General features: G+C 41.0%; 1 protein-coding gene and 1 pseudogene across 1 annotated transcript in view; both read right to left on the bottom strand.

The window, feature by feature from the left end:
• Positions 1-15,132, bottom strand: part of LOC138365877 (beta-1,4-galactosyltransferase 4-like) — a 98,313-nt gene that overhangs the window by 57,595 nt on the left and 25,586 nt on the right. The window lies entirely within an intron of this gene.
• Positions 8,822-9,486, bottom strand: LOC138366961 (uncharacterized; annotated as a pseudogene).

Raw genomic sequence — 15,132 nt, 5'->3', positions numbered from 1 at the left:
TCACCAGTACACACAGTAACACCAGTACACACAGAAACACCAGTACACACAGTAACACCAGTACACAGTAACACCAGTACATAGTAACACCAGAACACACAGTAACACCAGTACACACAGTAACACCAGTACACACAGTAACACCAGTACACACAGTAACACCAGTACACACAGTAACACCAGTACACAGTAACACCAGTACTCAGTAACACCAGTACACAGTAACACCAGTACATAGTAACACCAGTGCACACAGTGACACCAGTACACACAGTAACACCAGTGCACACAGTGACACCAGTACACACAGTAACACCAGTGCACACAGTGACACCAGTACACACAGTAACACCAAACACCATCATAACACACACATGAACATAATAATTACACACACATAGCGCATCTGATGACAAACAACTTTAAAATGGATAATAACATCGCAGAATATCTCACTATACAACAACGGAACTGCAATGGAGTTCGCAATAGAATTAATGTCATCATACACTACGTCTGTGAACACCAAATTGACGTCATAGTGCTACAGGAGACGCTGGTGGGTGATGACTTCAACCCAAGATTCAGCGGATATCGCAAGTTCTCCCTTACCTCAAGGTCAACAACCAGAACATTGAAACGTGTAGGCAGCACAAATACCTTGGAGTTGGTATTAACAGTGATATTGTAAATGATCTACACCGTAGGTTAAAAGAAAGACTAAAACCATTGAAAACACTTACTGGTAAGAATATTGGTATCAATATTAAATATGCTAGACTATTCTATATGATGTTCGTTAGATCTCTCGTTGATTGTAATGCTCTGCACTTAATTAATTTCCCCTCCTCTGTGTTGGACAAATTTGAAGTAGTACAGAATGAGGCCATGAGGATAATTCTTGGTGCTCCAAGATGCACAAGAATCATCAACATGCGGGAAGAACTGAAGCTTCCAACCATACTAGAGAGAATAATGCAAGTCAACACTACCTTTTGCCTTAAAGTCATGAGAGATCCTACATCTCCTGCATTGCTCAGAGACAAATTATTTAGTGCTGTTAACACCCTTTTGACTGGTGCCGACATACCAACTCACTTCTTTTATGATAATTGGCTGAGCAACAATGCTTACAATCTCATTAAACTTAACATTTCTTTTAAGTGCAATCTACCTGTCTCTGATATTCCTCTTTATCTGTACCCCACCATTCAAGTATCATACACACCTGTCACCAAGAAAGATAATGAGAATCTTGCTCTTCTCAAAGCTGTCACACTTGAAACAATTGCCTCCTCCATCGAGAGTTTAAGATCTCACGAGCACTGTGTCTACACCGACGGCTCAGTCCAATCCTCTACTGGACGGACTGCAGCAGCATGTAGGTTTTATAGAAATAATATTTGCACAAAGACTGTCAGTGTCAGGTTAAACAACTGGCTGACCTCCACACAAGCAGAACTAGCTGCATTACACCTAGCTACCAGTACATTAAAAAACATTGGAGGAGGAATAATATTTTGTGATTCAAAGTCTGCTTTTCAAGCAATCGAAAACTTCTCTTGGAAGATCGACAGCAAGAACATCATACTCCCAATTATAAATGACCTAATTGATGCACAGAGTAAAAGGTCTCGAATCTCCTTTGTATGGATACCTTCACACATAAATATAATCCATCATAATGAGACAGACATTGCAGCCAAATTAGCGTGTAACAAGTTTGAAGTTGAATTAGATCTAGGTATCCCCATCTCTGCTGTCAAAACTGTATTGGTTCAAACACTCAGATCTGATAGGAAAGAACTTACTGACTCCCAACGACCTGAAAGTTCTAGTATAAAAAGCTATGATTTGTTCAGATCTGAAACCTATATCTATGGACAGCACAAAACGTCCACTAGACTGTGCGACACAGTGGTTGCAAGGATCAGGTTGGGTTACCGTTACCTATGGCAGGTGACAGGTCTCCCAATCCTGAGCACTTCAGTTTCAAACTCTGTGAGCAGGAACTACGGCACGATCTCCCGCACTACATCACTGAATGCCCAGTTATTAGACCTTTCAGACCAGTTGGCATGGGGTACCTGGAACTCTGCAATTACTTTATTCACTCTCGTATTCTTGAAGATATCCTCACAGTGTACCCAAAATTTGCCAGTGCCGGCTACTAAACATATAGCCCTGTATGACTATCACCATCCTGCGAGATGGGGGCTTTTATTACCACTGCTACCTTATTCAATCTTGTGTTGATGATATCCTCAAAATGCATCCGGAGTCTGCCAGTGCAGACTGCTTATCACATGCCTCTGTATGACTAACCATCCTGTGTGATGGGGATTTTTTAACATCACCTAGTTAGCTCTTTTTTGACACACTGTACTCCACTTCATATAGTCTAGGGTAGCTGCACTAATGCAGATGTACCTCATAATTTAATAATAAAAAAAATCCCGCTGGGGAAAGAAAACGGGGTCTCATCACTTTTGTAAACATCAACTTACCTGCACAGATTATTGATGACTTCCACATGGGGGATGAGTATGAATAATTGGGGGTAACCCTTCACTTAAACAATAATGCCCTACATATAATCAGCCTATATGTGCCACAGACTAAACTTGATCTTGACACACTATCTGAATTTGTTAATGAGGAACCTACCCTGCTGGTCGGTGACCTTAATGCCAGGCACCCACACTTTGAAGCCAACTGTCATCAGCCCAATATCAATGGACGGAAACTGCCACACTATGTCAGGGGGAGTGAAAACCTTAGAGTCCTGGGTGATGAACAGCCAACTCAACTCAGAGGAGGAAGATTAAACTATGCTCTCCTGCTGAATGCACAGGACACGGATGCCAGTACACACATTGTACACAGTTTATGTAGTGATCACTGGCACTGATTACCACCGTCGACATGAGCGAGAAGAAGAAAGAGTCAAGTAGAAGAAAAAGGTTATTACTCGGACCAGATACGAGGCCACCCTTCATAAATAAGATGAGTGACTGGTTCACGGAATACCAAATCCCTGAAGACATTGATACATTTGTTGATGACCTTAATCACCAAATTGAGAGCTGTCTCAGAGTTCTGCACCGTACGACTGGGCGAAGTAACCCTCAGTGGAAGAAAATAAAATGGTATGAGAACGATTACATAAAGATGCTTAGCGCAAATGAGTAGAGAGTACCGGAGACATCCTATTGAAAGTACCAAAGAGCTGTTTAAAACTGTGTGTCAAGTAGCCAGGGAAGAGAAGGTTATAGAGCGGGAGAGACAATGGCTTGAGTTCACTAGGTCTATTGGAAGGGAAACATCTGCAAGACAAGTATGGGCAAAAATTCAAATAGCTAAGGGGGGCAGAGCCCAGCCAGTGGCTCACAAAGACCCCCAGGGTAAGGCTGAAGAACTAATTCACAAGTGGAGTGATGCAGCATCCTCTTCCTCCTCTCTCACTACAGAAGTTGGCAGGAAGCAGCTCCTCCGACATAATGACAGAAGAATAAGGATAACAAGAGCACTGTCTAGTGATAACGAATATGGAGAACCGATCACAGCCCAGGAAGTAAGGGGCGCTATGAAAAGGGGTTAAAGCACTGCACCTGGTGAAGATGGCATCACCTACGACATACTCAATGCACTGTGTGAAGTGTCTGGGAATCCACTACTCCACCTATTTTACAAGTCATTCCTAAGTGGAGTGTTGCCCACACAATGGAAACACGCAATAATTGTTCCCATACCGAAACCCATTGAACCTGGCAATTACAGATCTATCAGTCTTATGTCATGCACTTCCAAGATGCCTGAAAAGATCATCCTAAACCGACTGTTGAACAAAATAGGCAGGTTAGGGGAGGGGGGTCAATGGATTTGTAAAAGGACGGAGCACAGCAAACTGTATAGTTAATTACTTGGCTAATAACAAGGCTAGATACTCTGTATTTGTTGACATCAAAGGAGTCTTCGACATATCCACAAGGGCCGTGACGAGGATTCGAACCTGCGTCCGAGAGCATTCCAAACGCTGGCTTAATCGACTGAGCTACGACATGGACAAAAGGAGTTGAAACCGAAGTTCTACTGAACTTACTGGATCCTGCAGCCTCTCCGAGGCACAAACCAGGGTTTTACACAACTCCCCCCATGCACTCGAGCTATGTCAATAGGCCGTTCTCCCTCTTCGCCCTTACTTCATTACACACAGAAATCACAATTGTGTGATACATCAAATGAACAAATCCACAAGGGCTGTGACGAGGATTCGAACCTGCGTCAGAGGCTCAAACCCTGGTTTGTGCTCAGTCGATTAAGGCAGCGTCTGGGATGCTCTCGGACGCAGGTTCGAATCCTCATCACGGCCCTTGTGGATTTATTCATTTGATGCATCACACAATTGTGATTTCTATGTGTAATGAAGCCTTCGACAAAGCGCAGGTGATTGCGATCCTGGATGAGCTTGCATGCGTGGGTGTCAAGGGGAGACTCTTGAAATGGGTTGAAGACTACGTCACAGGGAGGAAGGTCAAGGTATGCTTCAATGGAGCAGTCTCAAAAACAATGAATATGGAACTAGGGAACACCCCCTCCCCAAAGGCGGAGTCTTAAGCCCTACACTATTCAATGTACTTATGAACGCCATTGCAAATATTGATTTTCCGGAAGGAATACAACAAGTGGGATATGCAGATGATGTCCTAATACAAGCTCCCACCTTGGAAAAAATTAAACAGTCCACTGAACTCCTTGGAAGGATATGTATTGAGTTCGGTTTCACTCTCCACAAACAAGATGAAGGCATACTCCCATCACAAGCAGGGGGCAAATGAAGAACTACAAATTAATGGTGTAACACTTCATTGGGTTGACCACCACAGGTATCTTGGCATCATTGTCGGCTCTCACAAGGGAAAGAAAGAAGAGCTCAACCAATTCATACGAACATGCAAAAGTCGACTCAGGGCACTAAAAACCTATGGCCTGGAATGGATAAGGAACCTCTATTCCCGTCCTTAAAATGGTGTACACAGCTTATGTGTGCTCCGTCATAGACTATGCTGCACCTGTTTTGTGTACCTACTCCCAAAACGATATGAAAAGGCTCGAAAGCATAGAGAACGAAGCAATGACAATCATTCTTGGAGTTCCAAGAAGTGCCAAATCGTCTAATTTACGAGAGGAGTTGTCCTTCCCACAGTGTTAAAAGCAGGATTAAGGAACTGAATGCTAAGCTTGCAATTAGGATAACCAGAGATCCCTATTACAATGATATTGCCAAGAAAACACTGGGTTCTGTGCTGTTAATAGGAGGAAACCAGAGAAGCAAAGAAGGGCATCACAGATCAGCCTGCTACCTCGAAGAGCTTCACCTGCTTGAGCAAGCCCGTGTGAGCTCATGTCTGTAGAGAGGTTATCAGGATTATCATCAATGAAATGGCAACAAAAAATCCAACATGATACCACAAGAAATGAGGCACAAGTATCTCGGGGACATTTATAAAGAAGCCTGAGATGAACTAGAACAAATTTACACTGATGGGTCATCTAATTCTGTCATTGGCAGGGCTGGTGCAGCATTCACTGTAATTAGCAATAATGCCTTTCAATGCAAAAAATGGAGGGAAAGCCCGCATTGAGATCTATGCCTTTTCGTCGTAAACGGAGCTAATTGTCATTGTTATGGCGTTAAGATTCCTTGAATGAAACACTAATGGCGCAGTGATCAGCACTGACTCAAAAGCAGCACTACAAAGCCTAAGTAAAAATCGGGCAGAAAATCTTGCGATAGTCACTGAAATTAAGAGAGATATGAGGGTACTAATCAATCAGGGAAGAGTCGTCAAGTTTCTGTGGATCCCCTCCCATGTTGGAATATGTGGGAATGAACGAGCAGATGTGCTGGCTGCTGAAGGAGACCATATTGAATACTTCATACCCAAGACTCTGCTACAAATTAAAGGTATTGTCAGGCAATATCACTGTGACAGGGTAACTGAGGAAAGGGGGATAGAAGCACAAACCAATAAATCTGTACGCTGGTACAACATGGTTGCAGCTGGCAACCCTAATCATTATGAACGAAGAGGAGGTGGCCGTGGGAGAGTATCAGTAATAGTGAGAATCCGTCTTGGATACAAATATCCATGGCGATTCGGAATGGAAAAAACAGTTGAGCAGCAGAGTTTCAGAATCTGTGATGTGAGTGACGGACACTGCCTTTACCATTACCTGAAAGAATGTGAACACCTGAGAGACATTAGAAATATGTGTAGAATAATAAACCCCACATTGTTTGAGTTAGGAAAACACTATTTGTCAAATATTGATACTGTTCTTAAAAGATTCCCCCCATTTTGCACCCGCAAGATAACGTAAGATTTTAATGGTTGACAGATGTTAATCTTCTTGTTTGAGGAGCTGTTCACTTGAGACAGTTAAGCAAATCCCAGCTGTGTCTGGGTACACGTGACAGGATGAAAAACCCAGCGGGTTTTCTTCCTATTGGGGAGTGTTGTACATGCTGCTAAGGCGGTATGTCCACTCACAGGATGAGTGGCGCTGCCCAATAAACTCACCCCTTGGAGGATAATTAAAAAAAAAATTGTTACTGTACCATGTCATCAATTTAAGTGTTCCTTAAATTACCTGTTTTTATAGTACTTTACCAGTTAATTACAGCATTTGCTATAAAATTGCAGTGTAATTTTTTTATTCTTTCAACAATCCATTTTATTTAAAATTTTACAGGAAGTTAATTTTGTTTTAAATTCTTGATGCCTTATTGCCCAAATGTCCTGCATTACATGTTGATTCTTTTGAGTGCATTTTTCTGCATTATATTAATTATTAAGCTTTTATTATGCCACATGTTGAGTGTTAAATTCTATATTTGTTTAATTATTTTTCTTGAAATTTGTAATTACACCTTCTAGGTTTATAATCAAATTTGTTATGCTTTGCCTGGTTTAATTAATTACATTACTCTAGATTCAAGTCATGTTCATACCAGAGATTATCTTGAGATTATCTTGAGATGATTTCGGGGCTTTAGTGTCCCCACGGCCCGGTCCTCGACCAAGCCTCCACCCCCAGGAAGCAGCCCGTGACAGCTGACTAACACCCAGGTACCTATTTTACTGCTAGGTAACAGGGGCATAGGGTGAAAGAAACTCTCCCAATGTTTCTCGCCGGTGCCTGGGATCGAACCCAGGACCACAGGATTACAAGTCCAGCGTGCTGTCCGCTCGGCCGACCGGCTCACATACAGATGATTTTTTTTTCAAGACGGTCTCTGTTTACTGGAGTCCTGAGGAATAGGATGTGAGCCCCATGTACCTGCTGGAGTTTTGAATCGTACGATATACTAATGTTCATCACATGTTTATTTATTATTTATTTATATATATAAGAGTTCTTACATTCTTGTATAGCCACTAGCATGCATAGTGCTTCGGGCAATGCTATTGGGCAAGTCCTAAATCCTAAGCACCACCCAACACTGCATGTTGGGTGGTGCAGCGCAGTGATTAACCAATTTGTTCAATAAATGGTATGCAATTCTGTGAAATAAACACACTAAATATCTATCATTTGGCTGGTGGCATTAAAACACTGTACAGTATGTAATCATAGTAATGAAAACTGATATAGTACACATTTCATCAAAATAAAAATAAAATCCAAAAATATAATTGAGAACATACAGTATAGAGCACTTAGTATCAAACAGCTTTTAAATATTATATTAAATGCATAGCCACATGCAATTACAAGATATTAACATATCATGCTTTATAAGTTTATGGTGGGTTCAATACTGCAACATAATTATGACATACATAGGTACTGCATGTTCAATCAGGCTCCTTCATAAAACTGAGAAGTGCTATCTTATCTGAAGTAAATATCACTTCATTAATTAACTACATATTTAGAGAAAGAAAAAATTAATCATCTCATGAGAGTATTTGTAAAATGACATTTTAACTAGAAATGTCATTTAAACCAAGTGTAACATCTGTATAGGCTCTCTATCTTCTATAATAAACTACATTCCAGATAATGTATTTCTGGAATGCAAAATGAACTTCATGCTATACTATCTTTTCTTTTGGATCAGGTACTGAATTTAACTAGGATATTCAGCTCTGTGTTTTCCCAAGAATATAATCCACCAATCTTACATGACGGAGTGAAAGACCATTTAATTAAAGAGAACATTTATAGAGAGTATCAATCTCATAAAAAAATCCTGAGACTTTAAATTGTTATTAAAATACTGTAATTTTAAGCAAATTTTCCCCAACTTCTAAGGTCTCTCTCGCAGAAACATTAAAGTAAACAACACAAACACAAACATGGCACAGCGAACTTGATATTTTCTTTGTCACAAAGTATTATTATAACTATCAAAGATTTCATGCTACATTTTCTAACATGATGCAATATATGGTAAATCTCTTGCATATATGAAATAACACTCAGCATTTTTGTGTTATTACAGAATGACTATAAACAATATCAAGTAAAGTATGAATGCATATCTCTGGCAAGAAACTGCTTCATGAAAGACCAGACACACATAATTTGTAATAAATTCAAGTGCTGTTAATATTTTTGTGTGAGAAAAATAATGATTTCACACTGCATATGCAGTGTTTGATAATGCCGATTACAATGAACTGGATGTCTCTTTAAAAATTTATAAAAATACAAATTTTAATTACTAAACACACTTCCAGTTCCTATTAGAGATAATTAAATCTATTTAGATACAAAAGGTACTAAAATTTGAATGGTAGACAAAAAATAATCATTTCAAAAGCCATGGTGTTTTCTTGACTTGCTGTTTACGATGTAGTTTTTGTACCTTTTTTCCAGGGACAAACTCCTTCAGATAATCCAGGACGTCTTTTCTTTTTTATTGTCAGTTCATCTACAGTAGGTTCCGCCATTAAAACTTGAGTTCCTAATTCCCCATAAGATACTGAAGCTGCAATGGCATTTGTACTGGAGTTCTGAGCTTCCCTGGGTTCAGAAGGCTGGCTTATATCAGAATCATGTGCAAACTTGCAGTTGTGTCCAAACTTGCACCGACCTTTCCTATAATTCCAACAAATTTTCTTTCCATTGATTTCCAAGACATCTTTAGGGTTTTCTGTCATTTTTACATACTTCTCCAATACCAATTTTTTATCTTCCTGTGCTTTATGAAATGGGTTAAAGAACACTGAAGCAGAATGGTCACCATCAAATGGAGATGGCAGTGCATCACCACGAAGAGGATTTGCAAGGATTACAGGTTTGCTGGTTTCCTACTTACGTTTTTTTATTTGTTTTTCATGATCAAAGGGAGAATCAAAGAAGTTGATAACTTTCTTCTTGGTGCCTTTACTCATGCAGTGACTCGTCAGCAAGCTCTGTATCTTCTTTTCCCTCCTCAGAAGAGGAGCCATAGTCTGCCACCAGCCCTGCCATTATGTGTTTACAAAAAAAAAAAAAAAAAAAATCGCATATTGCATATTTAATTTACAATTTTGCTGATTCCCATTTATTTTGTCGTGCCTAACTATAATTTAAATGTTTATTCTTTGCATTTACTTACTTGAGCCTAGTTTGATATTCTGAATGTTGTTATTCTGTAAATTCTAATCTTATACCTAGAGTTTCAAGCACACACTAAGTTAGTGACAATGCCTGCAACTGTTGCAACTCCTGACTCAAATGGAGCAGTTGCTCGTACTAATGTCCAGCGCTCCATACAGGAGATGGCTATTCTACTTTTTGCTGGAGTATCTCACGTATTGGAATCATGGTTTAGCAAAGTGGAAGCAAAGGCCAAAGCGCATTTCTCAGAACCTTCTGATGATGACTACTTGGCAATTGCTAGGTCAAGTTTTGACTCCACCAAAGGTGATGCTCATTTTGTAGATGATGAGAAAGCCATTGTTAGCCTCCAGTCATGGCCAGAATTTAAGGATTTCTTTCGCGTTTTCAAGGCTCATGACAAGCCTATTTGGTAAATTGATAGGTAGTACTCTTTTGGTATTCAGACTCACTTCCAGAACCTTGAGAAAGTACTTGCAAAGTTCGTAGAAGCAAATTTAAAAATAAAACTCTCAAAGTGCTCATTTTTAAAGGAGAAGATTAATTTCCTAGGTCATGCAGTCACCTCTTCAGGCATTACCTTAAATGAATAAAAAATTAATGCTGCCCGTGATTTTCCAATGCCTCGTACTGCAGAAGCCGTGAGTCAGTTTACAGGTTTTCTAGGATTTTATCGTTCGTTTATTGCTGGATTCTCTACAATAGCCACTCCACTTTACAAGTTGGAAAGAAACGATGAACCCTTTGTTTGGGAAGAAGCCCAAGAACAGTCTTTCAGGAAGCTCAAAGAAGCATTCATCTCTTCACCTGTTCATAGGTACCCAGATTTTTCTAAACCTTTTATGTTGGTCAGAGATGCTAGTGAAATAGGCTTAGGTGCAGCATTACTTAAAACTGAAGGTCACAGAGATCATGCAATAGCTCAACTAGCTGTACATTGTCTAAGGAAAAGAAAAATTATGGTGCAACAGAGCGTGAAGCTCTAGCAGTTGTATGGGCTTTTAAACATTTCAGGAATACAATTTACCCAGTTCATGCTGGCGATGAGTCACAATAACGTGGCTGAAGTATGTTGACCAGACTACACACTAGAAGGTGAAGGGACGTCGACGTTTTGGTCCTTCCTGGACCATTCTCAAGTCGATTGTGAAAATCGACTTGAGAATGGTCGAGGACGGACCAAAACGTCGTCGTCCCTTCACCCTCTAGTGTGTGGTATGATCAACATACCCAGTTCATGTTCTTACAGATCATCAACCAGATATTTGCCAGATATTTACTCACAATTCAAGAATTTAATCCTTCATTTGGGTATATCCCAGGAAAACAAAATGTTGTAGCTGATGCATTTTCTTGACACATAGCTGCATATCCAGTTAAATTACCCAGCATGAGATGCTATAGTAGTAGAGAAAGAACAAAAACAAGACCACATATGGGCACCTGTCATTAAGTTTTTGATTTAGCAAGATACTCGTCGGATTCACAAGCCCTCAGTAACATTGAAAGAACTAGTGATGTTAGACAATTTACTGAGTAGAATAGTAAAGCTAGGGACACCCCCAAGGAAATGTTATCAGTTAGTTGTTCCAGCTGTCTTGGTACCAACTGTGTTAAAGATTATCCATGATGCTCCTGTAAATGCACATCCAGGAAAGGATCGTACACTCCAGTAAGGTCGATTGAAGTATTTTTGGCCCAAAAGGCTAAAAAGATTGCTCATTATATTGACAGAAGTTTAACCTGCTTACAGTACAAGGGACACATCATTGGACCTAACCCAATTCATGTGTACCCAGCAACTAAAGCCCCTTGGGAATGAGTATCAATATATTTGTTGACAAATTTTGCAGAAACTGAAAAAGGTAACAAACACTTGCTTGTAATGGTTGAAAAATTTTCACATTAGAGTGAACTAGTTCCTATCCTGAACAAAACAGCAGAAACTATAGCCAGTGCATTCCATGACCAAATAATTTGTAGATATAGTATGCAAAAAGTAATTCTCTCAGATAATGGTCCCGAGATCAGTAATAGTTTCTTAACTAGTTTGTGTGAATTATATAACATTAAAAAATGTAGTATTATGCCATATCACCCAGCAAGTACTAGGTTTGCAGAGCATACAAACAGACTATGCAGAGCGTACAAACAGAAAAGTGTTAGATGCCTTGAGAGTCACATTGATTTTTTAAAACAGTAATTGGGATGAGTTCATATCCTTAATTCAGTATGCCATACACTCTTCAATTAATGCTTCTACAGGAGACACGCCTCATGCTATTCTTTATGGTACATATAAGATTCTTCCTAATGAAGTGATCAATTCACCCCCTACTCCTTTGTATAACCTAGATGTTTTTTTTTCAAGTAATGCATTGACAAATGCAACCAGTCTTTAAGAAAATATGAGAACACTTGTCCAAGACAACTGCGGAGTTTACTCGAGCAAAGGAATACTCAAGCTAAGTCCAGTAAGATGACTGTCGGATCTGTAGTAATGGTACTTAACGAACACAGGTCTGGCCCTATGTACAAGTTATCTAAGAAATTTTTAGGTCCATATAAGGTAATAGAGCTTATCAAGATTAACAAGTACAGACTTAAGAATTTGTTAACAAGATCATTTATAAACGAATATTTATACCATATGAAGTTAGCTAAAATTACTGCTGATGAGTCTGATGCAAAAGATGACAATGACCAAGCCCAGACAGATTCTTCTATAGGGACACCACCTATTGTGGTTGACAGACCACTTGACGTAGACCTTCCCCTTGCCAGCACTTATAATCTTAGATCTAGACCTTTAGTCTCAACCATGCACTCACCAAACATCTATTGGCTAGATGTTAATGAGAATAACAACCCAGATGCTGCTGCTGCTAACAACACTGATACTGCTAGCATTAGTGTTGTCTGCTAGTATCAGTGTTGTTGCTGACATCAGTGTTGCTGCTGACATCAGTGTTGCTGCTGACATCAGTGTTGCTGCTGACATCAGTGTTGCTGCTGAGATCAGTATTGCTGCTGATATCAGTATTGTTGCTAGCATCAGTGTTGCTGCTGACATCAATGTTGCAGCCATCATCAGTGTTGCTGCTGACATCAATGAGTCTGCCAGAATCAGTGTTGCTGCTGACATCAGTGTTGCTGTTGACATCAGTGTTGCTGCTGTCATCAATGTTGCTGCTGACATCAGTGTTGCTGCTGTCATCAGTGTTGCTGCGGACATCTGTGTGGCTGCCAGCATCAGTGTTGCTGCTGACATCAGTGTTGCTGTTGACATCAGTGTTGCTGCTGTCATCAAGGTTGCTGCTGACATCAGTGTTGCTGCTGTCATCAGTGTTGCTGCGGACATCTGTGTGGCTGCCAGCATCAGTGTTGCTGCTGACATCAGTGTTGCTGTTGACATCAGTGTTGCTGCTGTCATCAATGTTGCTGCTGACATCAGTGTTGCTGCTGTCATCAGTGTTGCTGCGGACATCTGTGTGGCTGCCAGCATCAGTGTTGCTGCTGACATCAGTGTTGCTGTTGACATCAGTGTTGCTGCTGTCATCAATGTTGCTGCTGACATCAGTGTTGCTGCTGTCATCAGTGTTGCTGCGGACATCTGTGTGGCTGCCAGCATCAGTGATGCTGCTAGCATCAGTGTTGCTGCCAGCATCAGTGTTGCTGCCAGCATCAGTGTTGTTGCCAGCATCAGTGATGCTTCCAGCTTCGGTGTTGCTGCTGACATCAGTGTTGCTGCCAGCATCAGTGTTGCTGCTGACATCAGTGTTGCTGCTGACATCAGTGTTGCTGCTGACATCAGTGTTGCTGCCAGCATCAGTGTTGCTGCTGACATCAGTGTTGCTGCTGATATCAGTGTTGCTGCCAGCATCAGTGTTGCTGCTGACATCAGTGTTGCTGCTGACATCAGTGTTGCTGCTGATATCAGTGTTGCTGCTGACATCAGTGTTGCTGCTGATATCAGTGTTGCTGCCAGCATCAGTGTTGCTGCCAGCATCAGTGTTGCTGCCAGCATCAGTGTTGCTGCTAGCATCAGTGTTGCTGCTGATATCAGTGTTGCTGCCAGCATCAGTGTTGTTGCTGCCAGCATCAGTGTTGCTGCCAGCATCAGTGTTGCTGCTGACATCAGTGTTGCTGCCAGCATCAGTGATGCTGCTTCTGCTGCCAGATTATGTCGGTCTGCATCAGGTGTTAGTATCTATACTGATGTGTTAGCTCTATCAATGAAACACTGACCCCAAACATTCTATCCAACTTTTTACCTAGTTCATCATTGACTAATTTACCAGTAATTGTTTCATTGCCCACGATGAGAGCTTTCCCAGTGGCATTAGGACTGCCAGGTTCAGCTGGGCTCATCTTCCATCAGCATGTTCATTTTTGGCTGAATCTTTTTTTTTTTTTTTTTTTTAGATATATACAAGAGTTGTTACATTCTTCTACAGCCACTAGTACGCGTAGCGTTTCGGGCAGGTCCCTGGAATACGATCCCCTGCCGCGAAGAATCGTTGTTACAACGATTCTTCGCGGTTTACAGTACAGTACACATTTTACTGTTGAGTTAAACAGAGGCTACAGTTAAGGATTTGCGCCCAGTAAATCCTCCTCGGCCAGGATACGAAGCCATGACAAAGCGCTCGCGGAACGCCAGGCGAGTGTCTTACCACTACACCACGGAGACTGGTGACAAGTCAATCTTATCCCAAATCAAATGTCCCGTCCTGCTGACTCCTTAACACTGACAGAAAGTGTCACCATTAACAGTGTCAGCGTAAATGTCGGACTGAGCAAAGCTGGTAAAGCCCAGACCAGATGGAATATGTAGGCCCCATTTTTAACTGTTCACTAGGTATTACTCGGTGATAAATGCCTATGATTTATGCATTTCTATACACATGTTCATGTATACTACATGTGCACATGTAGTGTAAGTTATATACTTACAGAAAAGAATGAAAAATTATATTGATTGAATAAAAGGTAATTGGTAGCATTTTTATGAATGTTGGCCCTCTGTGACCATTCATTGACCCCCCCCCCCTCCTGACCAAGCCTGAGCATAACCACCTGGCACCTTTCACGTGATACGTCTTGCTAGTAAGAGAGAAACAGTGCAGTCACACTTGCCAGGTACAGTCCTTGTGGTGCAGTGGTAAGGCACTCGTCCAGTGCTTCGTGAGCGCTTTTTGGCCTGGGTTTGAATCTTGGCCGGTAGTTTTGACTGGGCGGCAGTCATTAACTGTAGTCTATGTTCACCCAGCAGTGAATGGGTGCCAGGTTGTTAAACGATTTGGTGTGTCGTTTTCTGGGGAAAATTTAGATTAAAGTTTGGCCTCGTTAAAAGCCAAACGTGGATGCATACACTCTGGATTCCTGTCCCCAGACGCAGTGAATTATTATTTCTCTAGTGGCCTCAACGGGGACAGGAAGTCGGTGGCTTGTCAAAGGTGCCCACTCTATCTTTAAGAAATATTCATATAACTTTCTAAGATCTGCAGAGTTTCA

The sequence above is a fragment of the Procambarus clarkii genome, chromosome 2 (genome assembly GCF_040958095.1).
Source record: "Procambarus clarkii isolate CNS0578487 chromosome 2, FALCON_Pclarkii_2.0, whole genome shotgun sequence".
Lineage (NCBI taxonomy): Eukaryota > Metazoa > Arthropoda > Malacostraca > Decapoda > Cambaridae > Procambarus > Procambarus clarkii.
The sequence above is the reverse complement of the archived record's forward strand: the minus strand, read 5'-3'. Positions and strand labels throughout refer to the sequence as shown.